General features: G+C 43.0%; 1 pseudogene; it reads left to right on the plus strand.

The window, feature by feature from the left end:
* Positions 1-932: 932 nt before the first annotated feature.
* LOC129036523 (putative uncharacterized protein encoded by LINC01554) lies at positions 933-18,815 on the plus strand (annotated as a pseudogene).
* Positions 18,816-19,178: the final 363 nt, after the last annotated feature.

A 19,178-nucleotide genomic window follows, 5' to 3' on the forward strand; every position in this document is an offset into this window, starting at 1 on the left:
CACATAGTTCCCCCTATTATTAACATCGTGTAACAAAGATCTTGTATTAGTGCCATATATTTGTTACAATTAGTGAACCAATATTCATACATTATTATTAAATAAAGTCTATCATTTACTTTAAGGTTTATTCTCTGTGTTGCACAGTTCTTTGGGTTTTGACGAATGCAGGTCAGTATCCATCATTTCAGTATCCTACAGAATAGTTTCAGCATTTATCTTTTGTACTGTCAGTGCCTACCATCGTACACTCCTGCCTGCAGCTTTTTTTCTTGTTTCTTTATTTTTCATATGTGATCCTAACACAAGCCTTCCTTTATGTGATTGTACCCTTCCTCCACATGTTTATAAACTCTCATAAACATCATGGGATACACCATTCTATACTTAACCATGCCCCTAATGTTGGACATTCATGTTGATGACAAGCGTTCATTTATCATATAGGATATTTTAAAATCATTTCATGGAAATAGATTTCCAGGATCTAGATAGCATTCAGGGGAAAAAATAATTTAGAAAGAAACAGCATTGTATGGTGTCCCCCAACACCTCCCAGACAAAAGGCTTTTGTCTGAAAGTTGGAGGCCTGTGCTGTCTCGGCTTAGTGAGTGCCAGTTTCCGCGTGGCTGCCCCGCACCCTTGGGAAGGCTGTGGAGGGGACAGTGCTGGCCTGGGTCTTAGCTTCCCTGCCCCTGCAGGAAGATCTGGGCTTTCTCATTCACTCCCTTCTACTCTCATCCATCAGCGCCTTCAAACCGAAACCTGGAACTATGGTATTCTCTTTGGCTCTTAGGACGGGTTGGCTTAATGGGGGAAATATTAATAGCACTGGTGTCGGTGGAAGTGACCTTGAGCCATGTAAGATTTTGATAAAACGTGTCACTCTTGTTACCTGTCAGGATCAAACTGCATCACGGAAGCTGCACACGATGACACCCTGTCTGGAAAGTTTTTGCCAGAGGGCAAAAGACTGCAAGCAGAATATCCCTTTGCCATTTCTCATGTAAGTGCACACCAGAACTAATAAGAATAATATGAGAATAAGAGTACTTTTTTTTTTTTTTGCTGTGAAACTGATAACCATAAAATTCGACATCTAGAGTCCTGGAGTGTAACAGCTCCTTCTCATACATTAGCTTCCATTCATTACCCCACAACAGTTCTGCATGCTAGCTGGCGCTATTGCCACGTTACAGTGAGGAGCCTTGGCGTCTTGGGTTCCTGAGAGATGACATCGCCATATGTGGCTCTTCACGACTGTCCCACAGGCCCTCAGCTGGAATGTGGCAGAACTGGGAGCTGAATCCAGGACAGTGGTTTCCTCATCTGCTGTAGCCAGGAGCGGGCCAGGCCATCCTTCTGGACACAGTCTATCCCACGTGGGGACAGATTGGCCAGCCCCAGCCCGTGGGTCTCAACGCGGCCAGAGCGGCTGTGAGAAATCTTGTTTGTTTTAGCCTTTGGAGTCCTGTCTGTTCTCTGACCTCTGACCCAGAACTGTGTGTTCCAACCACTTCCCAGTCTGTTGTCCTGGCTCAAAGCAAAGTGAATGAAAGCTCTTTCCTCAAGCCCTGCTCTCATACTCAAGGGCTCCATGAAAATGAGTGGTATGGGCATGTGGCTGGGGAGTCACTGTGGCCCTAAAACGAGCAGGAAAATAGAGGGCAGGTTCGGGCCCCACAGGGCACTCATGGCAGGGAAGCAGGAGGGTCAGCATCAGGAGCCTGGCCTTTGGCCGGCAGAGACCTGAGTCCTCCCCTTACTCCTGAGCTGTGTAACCTTAGGCAGGGAACTTACCCCTCTGGGCCTCAGTTTCCTCATCGGGAAAGCAGGGCTGATCATAGTGCATGGCTTATAGAGCACTTTTGAGGATTTCATGAACAAAAAAACAAAGGTAAAGCACTTAGCCTTCTGCCTGGCATGAGTAAGCCCTCAGGAAACTGTAATTGTTATTATTTAGTAGCCAGGAAAATACAGAACACTCAATCTGTTGGCTCCCTGGTGTTTCTAGAACTGTCAGCAAACACTTCCACATCACCAACCAGCAGGGCCATGCATCAAACACCTTTGCTTTTGTCTGTCAGGCCTCCCACTTCAACAAGTGTCCCTAGGTTTAAGTCAGTAACCTCCTAGGCAGGGAAAGTTGCCTCACGCATGTGACATGCGAGCACGTCTCTAAAGGGGCAGAGGATCTGGCAAAAACATAGACTCGCAACTTGTCTGTTTCCTGAGACACCCACAATTGGCCTCATGGAAGCGGTTGACTTCTTCCCATAGCTGGCTGTGTCTTACTTCATTGCCTCCTCCAAGCCAAGGGCCAGCCCTGCCTGGCTGGGGGATCATGACAGTCTTTGTTCCCATATGGGCAAAGTCTTTTGAAAAGAGGGAAAGATCATTAGTTAGCTGTCAGCCTCCAGCGTGGTTAGGTCATGAGTAATTCTTCCAGAGAGCCAGATCACTGGCAATTCATTTGGTCAAGAACGTTTTATCTACTTGTACGGCGTAGCGAGGAAATAAATGGAACAAGTTATGTAAAAATCTCTGTCAACTGAACAATTCCTTACCAGTCCAACAAGGGGTATGACGACGATGCCACTTTTCCTACCTTTGAGAGGTCATGCACAGACACACGCACATGCACACACCACATTATACCCCCCCACCACAAATAGGTGCACCCCCCTCCCCCCACATACTCACTGGTGCACACATACACGCCATACCACATTCTGTAGTGAGGAAAGGATCATGTGCAGCCTTGATGACTGGTTTGCGTAACGGGTGCATATTTCTGCTAGTGTTTTTGTTCTTGCAGTCAGGCCTGGTGGTTGTCTGAAACCTTGAAACCTTGAAACCTCAAGGAAAGGACTTCTTGGACTCCGCAGCTGCTGCAGGCTGCTGCTCCACCACAGGAAGTCCAGCAGGTGGCGTTGCACCCCGCGCGGACCCGGCTTGCCTGTCTTGGCCCCAGGGAGGTCAGTTGATGCGCAGTCGGGAAGTAGGTCTGCGCGCACCCCGCTGCAGCTGTGGCAAACGCAAACGATGACACACAGGCTTGACGAGGGCCTTTGTCAGAAGCAATGGGGATCTGGCGTCAGCGCACAATGGGAAACAAAGTGCTTCTGCCTGGCTGGCCAGAATGCACGTTTGCTCACTATTGATGCCGGGGCATTTACAGGCAGAATGAGTTCATGTGAAATTTCAGGATCTGTCATGACTCAGATTCAATTTCTGTAAACCAGAGTCAACATTACATTTCCCTTTACTCTGGGCCATTCCTTGAATTTTTAGGTCACCAGTTGTTTTTGTACTAACTGAAGGGATTTGAGTATTTCACAAGCACCTTATTTTTATTATTATTTTTAGGGCATTACCAATTTGGGACGGATCTGTAGTGTGAGAGATTGTTGTCACTCTTAGCTCCAAACATAGGTTGGCTTTATATATTATTTACATGTTCAGAATTATACTGTTTAGAAATTCAAGTGAAACTTGCAAAATACTTTTCTGGCAGGAAGCCCTGAAGAGGATCGTTCATGGAAACAAGGATGACGACTTGGGTAAGAAATGCAGGTGACTCGTGAGTGGGTAGGGAGTGGAAGAGAAGACGGCTGGGAGGTTTTACCGTTCAGAAAAAAATGGAGACAGCTAGAGTTGATCTGAAGATTATGGCAGAATTCAATATTGGGGGAAAGAAACAAGATGGGGGTTAGAAATTAGAAACAGCAGAGCTCCACAGGTTGGAAAGGTTGGAAAGGATTTGAGCAAGAGAACAAGAAGGAGCCTGCTAATAGCACCCTGGGTTTACATCAAGAGAAGCACCTGGAGAGAATTAACTCGGGAGGAGGCGGGGGCATGGGAAACCTTTTCATCTCCAAGAGCGAGCAGGAACAGCAGCTGGCCTGAACTTGAAGGTACACCAGGTAGCTTGCCTGGGCCAGGAGAAGGTGATTCTCTTCTATGTCTCTCTCCAAATCCCTGCTTCTGATGCTGCTCCTCTACCCGTATTGAGGGGAAGATACATCCCTAGGAAGTTCACTGCACCCCATTCCTTGTTCTGGCTAACTGGTCCCCTAGGAATTTTTCTACTAATTTTCACTTCCCCTTCTCACCTGGTGAAATCTTAAATCTTACTGTTCAATACAAGTTCTACCAAAATTTCTATACCACGTTGAATTTTTTGTGTTTCCTTTGTTTTTAGTTCTTTGGGAGTTTTACTTAGAAAAAAAGCCTCTGGGGACTAGATAAGGAAGGAAACCTTCATGTGGACCCTCTTGAGCTCTGTTTTCGTTCCTGGCCTCACTGGTGTGGGCTCTCTGGCTGCCCTGCTGATCTCTTGCTTTACTGCATTTGGGTGAGGACTGAGGAGAGGGACAGGAGTGTATTCACTAGATACTATTCAGACTAAAGGATTAGATGTCGCAGGTGAATAAGCAAGAAAGCAAACACATAAACAAACAAAACATCTGAACGTTTTCAATCCAAGTGGAGCAGAATTTAGCTTTTCCAGCTAAACTCTCCCACCCCTGGCACCCAGGGAAAATGGTGCTCATATTGTAATATGTTCTCCCATGGATGCGTGCAATATTATGAGTAATTTTTGCCTTGTGATGTAAATTCTCTTTCTTCCTCACTCAGAAAAACATATTGTAGTTGAAAGAAAAAAAAAAAAAAAGAATTCTGGCCGGGCGCGGTGGCTCATGCCAATAATCCCAGCACTTTGGGAGGCCCAGGCGGGTGAATCATCTGTGGTCAGGAGTTCAAGACCAGCCTGGCCAACATGGCGAAACCCCATCTCTACTAAAAATACAAAAATTAGCTGGGCATGGTGGCAGGTGCTTGTAATCCCAGCTACTCAGGAGGCTGAAGCAGGAGAATCGCTTGAACCTAGGAGGCAAAAATTGCAGTGAGCTGAGATTGCGCCACTGCACTCCAGCCTGGGTGACAGAGTGAGACTCAGTCTCAAAAAAAAAAAAAAAAAAAGAATTCTGATCCTTTGTGTGTGTGTGTGTGTGTGTGTGTGTGTGTTTTATGTGTGTATGAGAGGACACAAATTCAAACTGAAACTTTGCTAAGTAATAGGTTTTAACTGATGTGGATACATCAGGGTAGTGAGAACAGTAAGTCTGGAAAAGACAACAATAGTTATCAATACACATACACTCTCCCACACATAGAACAATGCCTGGGTCTACTGCATTTTAATATCTGCCGAATAGGCAGCATGAATTCACATCATTTCAGCGATGGGGAAATGGAAACTCGCAGTGAGCTTAACTGAATTTCCTGAGACCATGAGATGTCAGAAGGGCCACTAAATCTTTCAACTTCCAACTCATACTTTAAACTCCTGCCTCTTATCCTTTTCGAAGTGACTGGGGAAGACCAGGTATAGATCTGTAAAGTGCTTCATTCCATTTTCAGAGGAGCTGAGGTCAGGTGCCTCCTACAGTCAAGATCTCGCCAAGAAGACGGTGGCCACATTCCTCAGTTCTCAGGCGAGTGTTTTGACACCTGGGTGCTCCTGCCTGATGAGCCCAGCATTCATGAAGCACATGTGACAAGAGGACGGCTGGAATATTGCTCAATATTTTCAGGCCGACGGCACTGGCTGCATGTAATTTGAGAGGAGTGTAGAATGTCAGCCGGACTTTTATGACGCACCCCTCTCCTCTTCCTGAGAATTGTTTGCATGTGGAGATTTCCTGCCTATATTTTTAGTGTCAAATTTTTTTGTGGTTGCTCAAGTACCTTCGGCCATGTTTTAGTGACTTACTCAGAAGCCCTGATGCCCCTGATAAAACTGATGACCACTGAATGGAAAGAAGTCAGTGTGGAAAGCCCAGGCATTGTCCCTTAGCTGACCCTGTGGGTTTGCACTGATTCCTCAGAATAAGTTTGCAGATAGCTTAACTTCCAGAATTCCTGAGTTTCACTAGTCCCCCTTCTTTATGATGAATTGGAAAAAGGGTATATTCTGGGGTAAAGCAAGAGGAAACTGGGTGCAGCATTCACCCAGACCATTTTTCCCAGTAGCCCATTGCTCCTGCTGCTTTTTTCATGCCAGCTGAATCTCCCCAAGCCCCACGTCTGCGGCAAAGTCTTCGTGGTGAAACAGGTGAGTCACACTTTTCTGCTTCTCTGCAATTACAAATGTTATCACCTCATCTGACACAGAGAGGGTGTTGGTTGGAAATACGCATTAGGAATAAGCTCTTTGGAAACAGCAAAACTGCCTTCATGAAATGAAGACTTTTTTTAGAAAGTCTGGAGCTGAAGTTATAAAAATAAAGAGGAGTCATCTCCCTTTCCTTCTCCTACAATAATGGAAATGAAATATCAAAGTAAACAGCACCATATCCATGTCCTCAGCACATGTGACTCGCTAACAGAACCATGCCAGCCACCCCATCCCTTCTCTCCCATCTTCTCTGCTGTTCTCACTGTCTCTCAAGATCTGATTTAAAACCACCTTCACTAAGAAGTCTTCCTGTCCCCCTTCTGGCCCTTCACGGAATATTATTTTGCTTCTGAAACTTAAAAAAACAATTTTGTTCTCAGGTCATTCTCTGTGTACATCCCATCTCATCCATCCTACAGATTAGATGTTCTTCCAGGGTAGAGGCGACCCCATCTCATGTCTTTTTATTCTCCCTCTGCTTTTTATTCCCACAGGCGGTCTTCAGTATGAGAAGCATCGATCTCAGATCTTACTCATTTCCAACTTGTACCAATCAAAGGCCCTCCCAGCCAAGATAAAAGCAAAGTCTCCTTCCTCCAGAGCACATGGGAATGGCCCCCCAGTAGCTGGGGCATGCAAGCTAATGGAGTTTCATCTTCCACCTCTACCCAAATATGACCTTGCTGATACCATCTCCTAATAGATGACAAATCCGGATGTTTCTATTGCGTGGTTGTTATTTGCCACATGCTTCCTGGACAAGTTTCTAGGTAACCTTAATGTCTGTGCTTCTGGGGAAGGAGGAGTAGAAAATAACTCACCTCTTCAGTAAGTGGTTTTAAAAATATAACAGTGTTTAAAAGCTTTTAGAGAGCAGTTCTCCTTCCGGCTGCTCCAGCTCTGTTTGCTTTGTGATAGGAGCCCCCGTAACGCTTCGTGCTTGGCAACATCTGACGAGGACAGAAGGCAGGTTTAAAGCTGAGAAGATTGATTTTTCCTTTGCAGGGCTTTCCATGAGGGGCGTGGGAGAGAAGTCACTTGGGGAAGCAGTGGTCAGTGAGGTTTACTTCTCCATATGCTCTGCATTCATGTGTAAGGCTAAACAAACGCGTTGTCTCCGCAAGCAAATCCCACACCACAGAGAGGAGCAGTTTGTCCTGGAGGTCCTAAGGAGGCGACCAGTGACCTGGAGGGTAAAAGGTTGGGGCTCCTGGGACCTTTCCTCTGACTCTCATTTCCATCCTAAACTGGCAGGGGAAATGTACCCAAATTGCCTGTGTGTTTGCATTTGATGTGGCCACACTGTGACCACTCAGGATCGCTCCGGTGCTGCTGAACTCCATGGTTCACATTAGGCCCGACTGTCTAGTTTTAGAAAGTGGGAGGAGCGTTCCCCTCTGCCAGGGCTTGGGGTTTATGTTCCCCAGAGCGTTGAGCAAGAGCCTCATGTTTACAGAAATCTCAGGCCCCATGATTTCTTCCTGTCGGGGGAGAAGGAGAAGCAGTAGGCACAGAATGTGGAGTAGATCTTGCCACTTCAGTCCCTTTGTTCTTGCCCAGCACGAGGTTACCAAGGAAAGGATACCTGGGGCGCTGGGGGTGAGGGTATGTATTGGTTGTTTGAACTCTGAAAATATAATTTTAAAATTGGGATTGTAAATCAAATCATTAGGTCTTCTGCATATAGTTTTATTTTTTCTAAAACTTCATAAAGCTATCAAAAATACCTACACTATATTTTAAATGCTATGGGCAATATAGTTTTTTAAATTTTATTGTGAAGTGCTGTTGTAATTCCTTTAAGAGATGTACACTGTCTACCTGGTTTACTTTTTGTGCAAAAATGTATATATACACTATGTATATACATATACATATACACACAACTATATACATACATGTATATATACACACATATATATTTCAAAGTTTTTTGAAATCTAGTGCTCATACAGTATTTGGTAGTAACTAACAGCTGCTAAGTCAACTCCTAATCTTCTCAGCCTCATCTGGTGTGACTTAGAGCAGAAATGGTCCAACCAGCACAGCAACCATGTACCCACCCAAGTTGACTCCTATGGGCGTATTGTCCACAGGTGCTTCTACCTTGGTGTGTCAACTCCATCTTACAATTTAGGAGAATTTGGTTACATAGCACCTACTAGGTCTTAAAGTAAAAATATCAATGCCCATTTTATATAGTGGGTCTATGTAGGATCTAGTGAAAATATGCACTTAAGTTTTTTAGAAGACAGGAGAGATTGAGGTCATACAATTTTTTTTTTTACATATGTGAAGAGAGTAAATACTTAGTGTTCATCAACTCCATGAAAATGAAGATTCCAAACTACCACAAAACTAAGGAATAAAGCTTTATAATTTGGCTTTAAAGACTCTGAAAGTACTGGGTTCTATAATTGCCTTAATTGGGGTCATGCAAGGGTGGAACGATAGGAGCTAAATAGTTCATGTTAAGGCAGATCAAGGCTTGACAAGTTCCAGATTTCCAGCAGGATTTAACTCCTGAGTCACATCAACTTGGGGTACAAGATTCACTGGGAAGCAGGGAGGAACAAAAATCAGTCTGTAGAACTCTAGAAAGCAGTACCTGATAAAGACCTTTAAAGTCTCCATGAATCAAAGATATTAAGATTCGTTTTCTGCTACCCCATCTTCAAAATAAAAGCTATTCAAAGCCACAACATGAATATAAAAATTTCTCCCATGGTAACCACCTGGTTGATTAAAATATGTTTAATTTTTCCTTTTCTTCTGTGAATTGCTGCTGCCCTAAGCATGTGCGTGGTCTGCCTGTTAGCTTCCTAAGCACATCTGGCAAGGTGGGGTAGATGAAGAAGGGCAGCTATGGAGGTGGGCATTTGGGAGAATGTAAATGCAAGGCTGCGGACAGCTCTCACTGGAGGGTAGCATGACTGCCCAGCCAAGGGCCAAATTATAAAGGGACAGCCCCGGCAAGTGCTCCAGAGTAGATGGATTTCACAACGTATGGAACCACTCCTTTTAGGTCCGAAGTGCTACATACTTAGTTTATGATTTGCAAACATTCATCTTCTGGCTGGAAGGCTGGAGGCAAACAGACAGCTCATTAGGAAAATAACCAAAGAGCTAAATAAAATGGAGGAAGTAGGCAGCAGATCCCAGGCAGACAAGTGTGGCTCACAGTCCTTCATGAGAGATCAGAGGACAAGCCAAACCAATGCGTCCGTCTCTCAAAGGTCATTCATCTAGGGCTTTGTCAAACCAGGAAGGGAAGGGAGTTTCAAAGGGCCTTTTGTGGAACACACACAGCTCTGGCCCCTGAGATTCAAATCAGGATCAGGAAACCTGTGTAGCAACTGGCTGCATGTACAATGCTTAGCGACCAGCCAGGGCCCTCCAGCCTCCTTTTCTTTTTATGAGCACGAAGTTTTCCCTGCAAATGGGAAAGAGATAATTAAAAAACAAAACAAAAATCTGTCCCAATTGCAATAAAAAACCACCAAGACCTGGAGTTATTTACTTCTTTGTGAATAGAACCAAACATGTTAGATATTTTTTGTTGTGTGTGATTCAACAAACTATATAGAAATTATATTTAAAAACCCAAGCCATTATTATTTGCATCATAGATCATACTAAGTAGTGGCAGCATGAGAAATGCATCAAATATACATGCAGATATTATTTATATATTTATGTGTGTGTATATATATCAAAACAAAGCAAACCTATGAGTAGATCAGCAGTAAACTTGTTAAAAATTGAGATAGAACTTAAGGTAGATTCTCTGTTGTTTCTGATCTCCAGGTTCTTTTGCTGGATCCTACCTTCCATGTACATGATCATCTCTTTCTTTTCCTTAGAATGGCCAATGATCCTTCTCTGTCCTCTTCTCTCTTCTGTGAGTGTTATGAACATTAAGAGCTTTCCCAGAAAACTTGGGCATTGTGCCTATATTTAGTTTTTGTTGTTGTTGTTTTGAGACGGAGTTTCGCTCTTGTTGCCCAGGCTGGAGTGCAATGGTGCTATCTCGGCTTGCTGCAACCTCTGCCTCCCGGGTTCAAGCGATTCTCCTGCCTCACCCTCCCACATACCTGGGATTACAGGTGTGCACCACCACGTCTGGCTAATTTTTTATATTTTTAATAGAGATGGGATTTCACTATGTTGGCCAGGCTGGTCTTGAACTCCTGACCTCAGGCGATCCCCCCGTGTCGGGCTCCCGAAGTGCTGGGATTACAGGCGTGAGCCACCATGCCCAGCCTATATTTAGTATTTTGCTACTTAATCTCATTCAGTTTTCAGTCAGCACACAGTTCTTTGTTTTTGTTTATGTCATTTTATTTAGTTTCACCTATATTTAGTATTTTGCTACTCAATCTCATTCAGTTTTCAGTCAGCACACAGTTCTTTGTTTTTGTTTATGTCATTTTATTTAGTTTCACCAAAGGGCTCTGGGTTCCTCAGATGTTGTGTTGTGAGAAGAAGACCAGGCCCAGAGAGCAGAAGAATCCCCAGCCTGGGTCAGGACTTGCTTTCTCGTCTGAGGCCTCCAGCTGGTCCTTTAGGTTCTCTGAGATTCAGCTCCTGCAATTGCTTACCTCACAGAGTTGCTATGGACATCAAACCAAATAATGACTATGAAAGCACTCATGTAAATTATGTGTTATTATTAGAAAAATTTCCATTTTATACCAAGACAAAGGAACACTGTTATTCATTTGACATGTTTTCTTTTTATTCTTACTCATTTTACATGTTTTCCCCTTCTATTTCTGTCCATGGTTCTCTTCAAATTTTATAATTTAAAATGATATCATCATTATTGAGTCATAATTGAGTGAGCCATTGAGAATATGAATCAGCTGAAACTGAGGGAAAAATAATCTCAAGTCCAGTAGGACCTGACATTATAGAGTCAATTTCTGTTGGTGACAAAGAACCTTATTTCTTGTAAAGTTCTAAATGAAACCCTAAGTCAAAGTTATGTTAGAACTTCTAGGACAAGGAATCAGGGAACTCAAACGGCAATACATAGGGAGTCAGGGGAGTTCACAAAAGCTGCAGAGGGCAATTTTGAACCTGAAGGCCTAGTAACCTGTAATCATCCTTGAAGTCAAGAATATCATAATCTCAACAAGCTGAATAAAGGTGGCCAACTAGTGAATCAAGCCTGTGGTTATGCAATGGTTTGCCTTGCAGTTCTGAAAGCTTGCTGACAGTAGGTTCTCTTTATCTCCACCCTTTCATTGAAGCGTCTTAGCCCAGGAGGGTTGAACCCGTATTAGAAGCCCATGCCTAAATTAAATTTCTTAAGCACTGGCCATTATCATCCACCATGTTTCTGTTGTTATTGATGTATCTATAACTGACAATTCAAGAAACCTAGTGCCAGGAGTGCCAATCTTTGATTTAAAAACATGGTGTCTTTTAAAAGTCTTGTAGAACCCTTGACTGTTTCTCACAATGCTGTTTTTAAAAGCATAAAACTAAATACATAGGATACCAAAGAAACCAATTATACTGAAGAATAGTTATCAAATACTTTTTAAAAATATGTGATATAGTTAGATGCTTCTTTATTAATACATTAAATAAGATCTACTGATGGATTTAAATAAGTATTGTATCTTCAAAATGGTGATGAACTTAAATGATGTTTCAAAGCATTAGCAACAACTGTTGGTGACTGAGTCACAGGTGTTGATTGTTGTCTGTTACTGCTATGGTTTGGATATGGTTTGTTTGGCTCCACTAAATCTCATTTTGAAATGTGACCCCCACTGTTGGGACTGGGGCCTGCTTGGGGGTACATGGGTCATGGGAGTGGATCCCTCATGAATGGCTTGGTGCCATTCTTGCAGAAGTGAGTTCTCATTCTTAGTTCTCAAGAGAACTGGTTGTTGAAAAGAGCCTCTCTGGCCAGGCATGGTGGCTCATGCCTGTAATCCCAGTACTTTGGGAGACTGAAGCAGGTGGATCATTTGAAGTCAGGAGTTCGAGACAAGCCTGGTCAACATGGTGAAACCCCGTCTCTACTAAAAGTACAAAAAAATTAGCCAGGTGTGGTGGCGGGAACCTGTAATCCCAGCTACTTAGGAGGCTGAGGCAGGAGAATTGCTTGAATTCGGGAGGCGGAGATTGCAGTGAGCCGAGATTGCACCACTGAACTCCAGCCTGGGAAACAGAGACTCAGTCTCAAAAAAAAAAAGAGCCTCTCACCTCCCTCTTTTTTCTTTCTTGCTGCTTCTCTTGCCGTGTGATCTCTGCACCTGTTGGTTCCCCACTGCCTTTTGCCTTTAGTGAAAGCAACCTGAGGCCCTCACCAGGAGCAGATGTTGGCACCATGCTTCTTATACAGCCCGCAGAACCATGAGTCAATTAAACCTCTTTTCCTTATTAATTACCCAGACTTAGATTTTTTTTTATAGCAACACAAATGGACTAAGACAGTTACCTGCCTTCTTAATCGAAAAAATTGCTAAATTTTAGTTACAGGTTAGTGAAAACAAATAAGTGGGTCTTTCCCCATCCAAGTTTATAGAACCTTGGAATTCTATCCAAGAGCCCCTTGGGTGTCTGCAGACCCCAAAGTCAGCCCCTCTGCCAGGATGGCTTCTTTGCTACTGGCCCAAAGGACAACCACAAGAACTAAAAAGAACAGTATTACTTGTATCTTCCTGCTATATCTACTTATAAAACCCAAATTTCACAGCTTGTCCCCAACTGGCAGGCTGCTGTAGTATAAGCTTAATGGCAAGAAATGATAAAATTCATGTGAGATCTACAGCCAATGTATATTTGCTTTGTGTTTTTGCTAAAGTGACCAGATATTTCTACAACAGATAGTCATGGCTTTAGACTATTTGTCAAAATAAACTTTTAGAGTTGTCTTGACTTTGATGCCTTCTAGGCCCCTTGAGGGAAGCTGAGAAGGCAAGTACAAAAGTGGGCTAACAGCTACATAAAAATAAGCTAAGGCCCACATCAAGATGTGGCGTGAGGCTGGGCATGGTGGCTCACACCTGCCATCCCAACACTTTGGGAGGCTGAGGCCAGGAGTTCAAGACCAGCCTTGGCAACATAGCGAGACCTGCCCCCTCAAAAAAAAAAAAAAAAAAAAAAAAAGCTGGGCATGGTGGCACACACCTGTAATCCCAGCTACTTGGGAGGCTGAGGTGGGAGGATCACCTGAGGTCAGGAGTCTGAGACCAGCCTGGCCAACATGGTGAAACCCCAGCTCTACTAAAAATACAAAAAAATTAGCCAGGCATGGTGGCATGCACCTGTAGGCAGGAGGATCGCTTGAACTCAGGAAGTGGAGGTTGCAGTGATCTGACATCGCGCCACTGCACTCCAGCCTGGGTGACAGAGCAAAACTCTGTCTCCAAAAAAAGAAAAAAAAAAAAAAAAGAAAGAAAAGAAATAAAGAATGAAAAGTGGCATGAGAGTAGGAGCAGAAAGAGGCAAGAAATATTTGGGCTCAGGCACCAAAATAAGCCCAAGCTAAACCAAGTTTCACAAAACTTCATCCCCCAGCCCCACAGTGTGGGCACAGTGAACATGTTTGCAGCCACTTCCTCAGCATGAGCTGAGATACCACATGAGAAGAAATCAAAACAAAACCTACCTCTTTTTTTTAGCTTGAGGGAGCTAGTTTTATTTTAGGGGCTAAAAAGAGGAAAAGGATGTACTGATTTCCACAGTTAGGCAGTAACTGTACAGAATGTTTTAAGAAAGCAAAGAAGTTTAATAGGTGTTAGAAATAGTATGCTTTAACCTTTTCAAGTGGCATAGGTTTTAATTTTGGCATAACTTTTAAAGGAGACATTGCTATCTTTTTTTTCTTTTAATGTGTACAACTTATGCAGTAAATTATAATGGTGTTGGCCAACACATTTTATATACATACATATATATTTGTGTAAAATGTATAGATGTATATATTTTTCTGCTTTTGTCCTGTTAGCTAATACATACAAAGAAGCTAGATACAAAAGCATCACTTCTAGAAAATAAAGGGTACTAAACCAAAAAGATGATACAGGAGTGCTCATGCTTCCTTAGTTGTTTGTTGTTGAGTCACTTACATGGTTTTTCCAGACAAATGTCTGAGGGAAGTATACCTGCTTTGATAAGGGTTGAGTCAAAAGTAGATGAAGGAACTGCTATGAATAGAAAAAAGGAAACTCAAGCTGCTGGTAAGCTTAGGAAATGTGGAAATGAGATCATATTCAGAGAACAAATTTACTTTTAGTTTTGAAATAACCCCTTCTCTGAATGGGTAAGTTCTATGTAGTCCAGCCTGTGGAAAATACTCAGAGTGATTAAGGGGCTGCCAGTGGCTATGGGAAATGGACTTGGTTGGCTTCTACTGGAGGTGGGGGTTTGCTGCTCCTCCTGAGAAATGGGGCTGCTGAGGGAAGGAGTCAGCTCTGCAGGTCAGGCCCACGGATTCTGAGTGTTCAATGCCATGTGCTTCACAACAGTCTGAGTGTGATATTCTCAGTGTTGCTTTTGATTTCTATGTTTCTGAGAAGCAGTTAGTCTCACATTGATCTCAGCTTGGTGGTCCCTGGGTTTAGTGGGAACTCCCCAGCCATGGTTAATACCATCTTCCACATCCGTGGTGACACTGGCTCATGGACTTGCCTCTTTCTTCATTCCCTTTCACAGAAGGCTGATGGTTAAAGTCCCAGCCATAATCCTACCCAGGAATATAGTTCCAAAATTTAACTATGGGAAAAACATGACCATAAGTTTCCCTAGAACTCATCTTTGCAGTGTTTTAAATGGAATTCTGGAACATTTGTGGTCTCTTGCTCCTGTGAAGAGGTTGTTTCCTGCTTTGCTTTATAGATGCCATTTCCTCCCTGGCGCATATAAAAAACCACTGCATACAGCATTCTGGGAGCTATAGAAGGATTAAGAATGACTTTTAGCTGAGGAACAAGACAGCACAGCTACAGGAGATTCTGATCTATTTTCTTTTTACATGTACAGTGTTGCACCTCTATGGAAAGCACTGGCCAAGTTCCAAGCCAGCCTCAAGCAGACCCTAAATATTCCAAAGAAATAGCCTGCAGTCACCACAAAACTTGTCTAAAGACACGCCAGGGTAAAAACCCAGTTCAAATCTGCTAAAGGTGTCTCCCACTCAAAGGGTAGAGGGCAGGGATTTCTTTCTAAATGAGGGAACATAAGGTACACATTATGATAATACCATTTCCTACACTTGATAGTTTGAAAACCACTTTCACAATGGTTCTCTTATTTGTTTTTTGTGGAGGGTTTTTTGGCCAGGAAAGTACAGTGTACATCATTTGCTTTTTAGACATAAGGTTAATAGAACAAGAGCAATGATACAGCTAAAAGTTATACAATCAATTACATAACAGATGTACTTAACAAGAGGTAAGAATTTTTTTTTTTGACACAGAGTCTCATGCTATCACTCAGGCTGGAGCACACTGGCGCGATCTCAGCTCACCGCACTCCACCTCCCGGGTTCAAGCGATTCTCATGTCTCAGCCTCTCGAGTAGCTGGAATTACAGGCTTGAGCCAACACACCTGGCTAATTTTTGTATCTTTAGCAGAGATGGGGTTTCACTGTGTTGCCCAGGCTGGTCGTGAACTCCTGACCTCAAGTGATCTGCCTGCCTCGGCCTCCCAAAGTGCTGGAATTACAAGTGTGAGCCACCCCTCCCAGCCAGAACATTTGTTTTTTAAAAAGTCTTTATATATGTTAGATAGTTAATACAACAGATAACGGCAATTAAGGAATGAAGCATGTTACACAAGTAGACTTAATTTGGAAGGAAAATAAACATTTACAAAACAACTACTATGAGCCAGGCATTGTGCAGGGATCTTGCCATGCATTATTCCACTTGATCCTTACAATAGGTTAGTAGTATTCGCTAATTTTCCAAAGAAAAAGAAAAAAAAACTCTAAAGTTCAGAGAACTCAGTGGTTACACTGAGGCACATGGAAATTGTACGATCTGAGAGGTGAGCCCATGTCTTGCCATTACACCACCCTACCTCATTACTTAGGATAAATGTTGCCCATGATTTCTTCTTTTTCCTTTTGATTTTGCCATCCCTTCATCTGAATGTGATTACATTCATCTTACTCGTTATAGCTCCTTTCACCATCATCATCACTGTCATAATAATGGTGATTGTTCATTGACCTCATTTAATGCATCTTATTATAGTCATAGATTTCTCTTCTTACCCATGTTAGTTATACCATATGTTTCTTGAAAGTAGGTCTCAAGTCTTATTCATTTTTATATATTAAGCAGCATCGTACATACCATTCTACATCTATTCTCTTCCCAATAAGTGTTTTTTGAATGAACTAAGTGAAGCAAAATGGCATGCCTGCAGTCCTAGCTACTTGGGAGGCTGAGGTGGGAGGATCCCCTGAGCCTAGGAGTTTGAGGCTGCAGTTAGCTATTGTCATGCGACTACACTCCAGCCTGGGTGACAGAGCAAGACCTTGTCTCTAAACAAAAAAGAAAGAAAAGAAAAAACCAGAGCAGAAATGACTTTTTACAACAGCTTGAGAAAAAGATGACACATTTTTGTTACTGGATCATCATAATAGTCATGGGCATTGCGTTAGGATGATAATCTGACGAAACTGATTTGCTCACGAGTGTCCTTTAGATTCTATTCCCATCCTGGCAGCACTTCTTGGGTACCATCCAGGACCTCCTGTCCACAGCCTCCAGCCTGACCCTGTTGCCTTGACCTGTTCATCCTGCTTCATCCTGTCATGCTCCAGACCAGATGGGCCTCCAATGTCATTGCTTGGTTTCTGGTTTCCATCTCTACCTCATCATTTGGACTTGATGCCTGACAGAGCTTTGGATTCTCCTCTCCTGTTGGTTGTCTCAGGACACGTCTGGAATGCTCTTCTGGGGACACTGATTTCCCATGCAGTGAAAAGACACAGGCTACATGAAGCTTTTCTTTTCTCCTTCCTTCTTCCCTTCTTCTTTCCTTTCCTTCCCTTTCCTTTCCTCCCTTTCCCCTTCCCCTTCCCTTCCTTTCCTTTTTTTTTTTTTTGGACAGTCTTGCTCTGTCGCCAGGCTAGAGTGCAGTGGTGTGATCTCAGTTCACTGCAACCTCCACCTCCCAGGTTCAAGCGATTTCCATGCCTCAGCCTCCTGAATATCTGGGATTACGGGCACACACCACCACATCCAGCTAATTTTTGTATTTTTAGTAGAGATGGGGTTTTGCCATGTTGGCCAGGCTGCTCTCAAACTCCTGACTTCAAGTGATCTGCCCTCCTTGGCCTCCCAAAGTGCTGGGATTATAGGCATGAGCCACCGTGCCCGGCTAGCCACCACGCCCGGCTGATTTCTGAAAAAAGGAACTTATAACCTTAGGTCACTGGTCAATTTCCACACCAGTACTTAGTGATCAAAATTTACTATTTGTGGATTAATTTACAACTGGCACCAGTGATTACTCAAAAATCAGAGAACAACACTTTTAGCCGAGGGTGGTGAAGAACATGGACTCTGTAGCCAGGCTGCCTGGGTTCAAAGTCCAGCTCTGTGAGTTACTAGCTATTAATAGCTGTGTGGCCCTAAGAAAGTACTCAACCTCTCTGTGGCCCAGCTATACAATGGGGATAACATTTGTAGGTTATTATGAGGAGTAGCTGACTTAATTATTTTCAAAGTGCTTGCAGCAGTGCCAGACATACAGCAAGAACTATATAAGTGTTTGTTAAATAAAATATTTGCTTTCTCTGTATTCTTCTCCTGGGAATGCTTGGCTCTGACATTCACAGACTGTTAGCCCTTTGAGGGCAGGACTTTGTTTTGTTTACTGTGTTATCCTCAGTACCTAGAATGGTGTCACGTGGGAAATGTGCCATAACTATTGGTTTTAATGAATGAATGGGGATTCTGGAGGCAAACCATCACAATCATAAGAGTTGATTACTTATTAGTCCTGTCTTCTCTCACATTTTTTTCTCTCCTTTATGTTTTTACATCAGATGCTTCTGCCTGGGACAGGCTGGCAGAGGCAAAACCTTGACTAATAGCATCATAGACTCTATATCTCATTCAGCTGGAAATCAGCTAACACCCAACAGCTGATAAATAGAAAACTTCTCAGAAATAAGAAGAATCCCAATGCTAGTTTTTACAAAAACTCCTAAGTTTAGGGCTGTGGTCCTATCCTAAAGGAAGAATTGCTAAAGGGAAGCTGTGAAGAGAAATGTTACTTAACATCAGAATCTGCACTTCTGAAATTAGGTTGTAAAAGATGGTGGCTTCCATCTTAAGTGTGATCATTTGTGTTCTCTCTCTTTCAACGCTCACTTTGGGAGAAGCCAGCTGCCATGTGTCAGGACACTCAGGCAGCCTGTGGAAAGCTGCACATGGTGAGGAACAGAGGGCTCCAGTCAAACGACCAATGCCAACAACCATGTAAGTGAGCTTGGAAGTGGATTCCCCAGCCCCTGTCAAGCCTGAGACAACTGCCATCCCAGTCAATAGCTTGGTTGCAACCTTGTGTGAGATCCTGAACGCAAACCATCCAACTAAGCTGCTCCTAGAAACTGTGTGAGAAAATAAATGCTTGTTGCTTTAAGCTGCTAAATTCTGGGGGAGATTTTTTTAGACAGTAATAGATGTACATTTGAAAAGTATTGTTTAGGATATTCAGTCCACTCTTGCAGAATTTCTGGGATGGCTAGGTATTTATGAAGCATACTCATGAGACCAAACAGGTAAAATAGTCACATTTCCAGAAATACTATATAATCTTGTAAAACATATGGCCATTACAAATTTCAGATTTTTATCTTAGATTTTACAGGAGGTAACAGTTGGAACAATGGCAGTTTTGGAGTTTTTCTTTGCACTTGTATAACTCAACTCTTCTGTGTACAGATAGTGCAAGGAGTTTTTAGAAAGAGATTTGCAGTAGTACCAACCTCTCTATTTTTTCATTTTAAAG

This window comes from Pongo pygmaeus, chromosome 4 (assembly GCF_028885625.2).
Source record: "Pongo pygmaeus isolate AG05252 chromosome 4, NHGRI_mPonPyg2-v2.0_pri, whole genome shotgun sequence".
Classification (NCBI taxonomy): domain Eukaryota; kingdom Metazoa; phylum Chordata; class Mammalia; order Primates; family Hominidae; genus Pongo; species Pongo pygmaeus.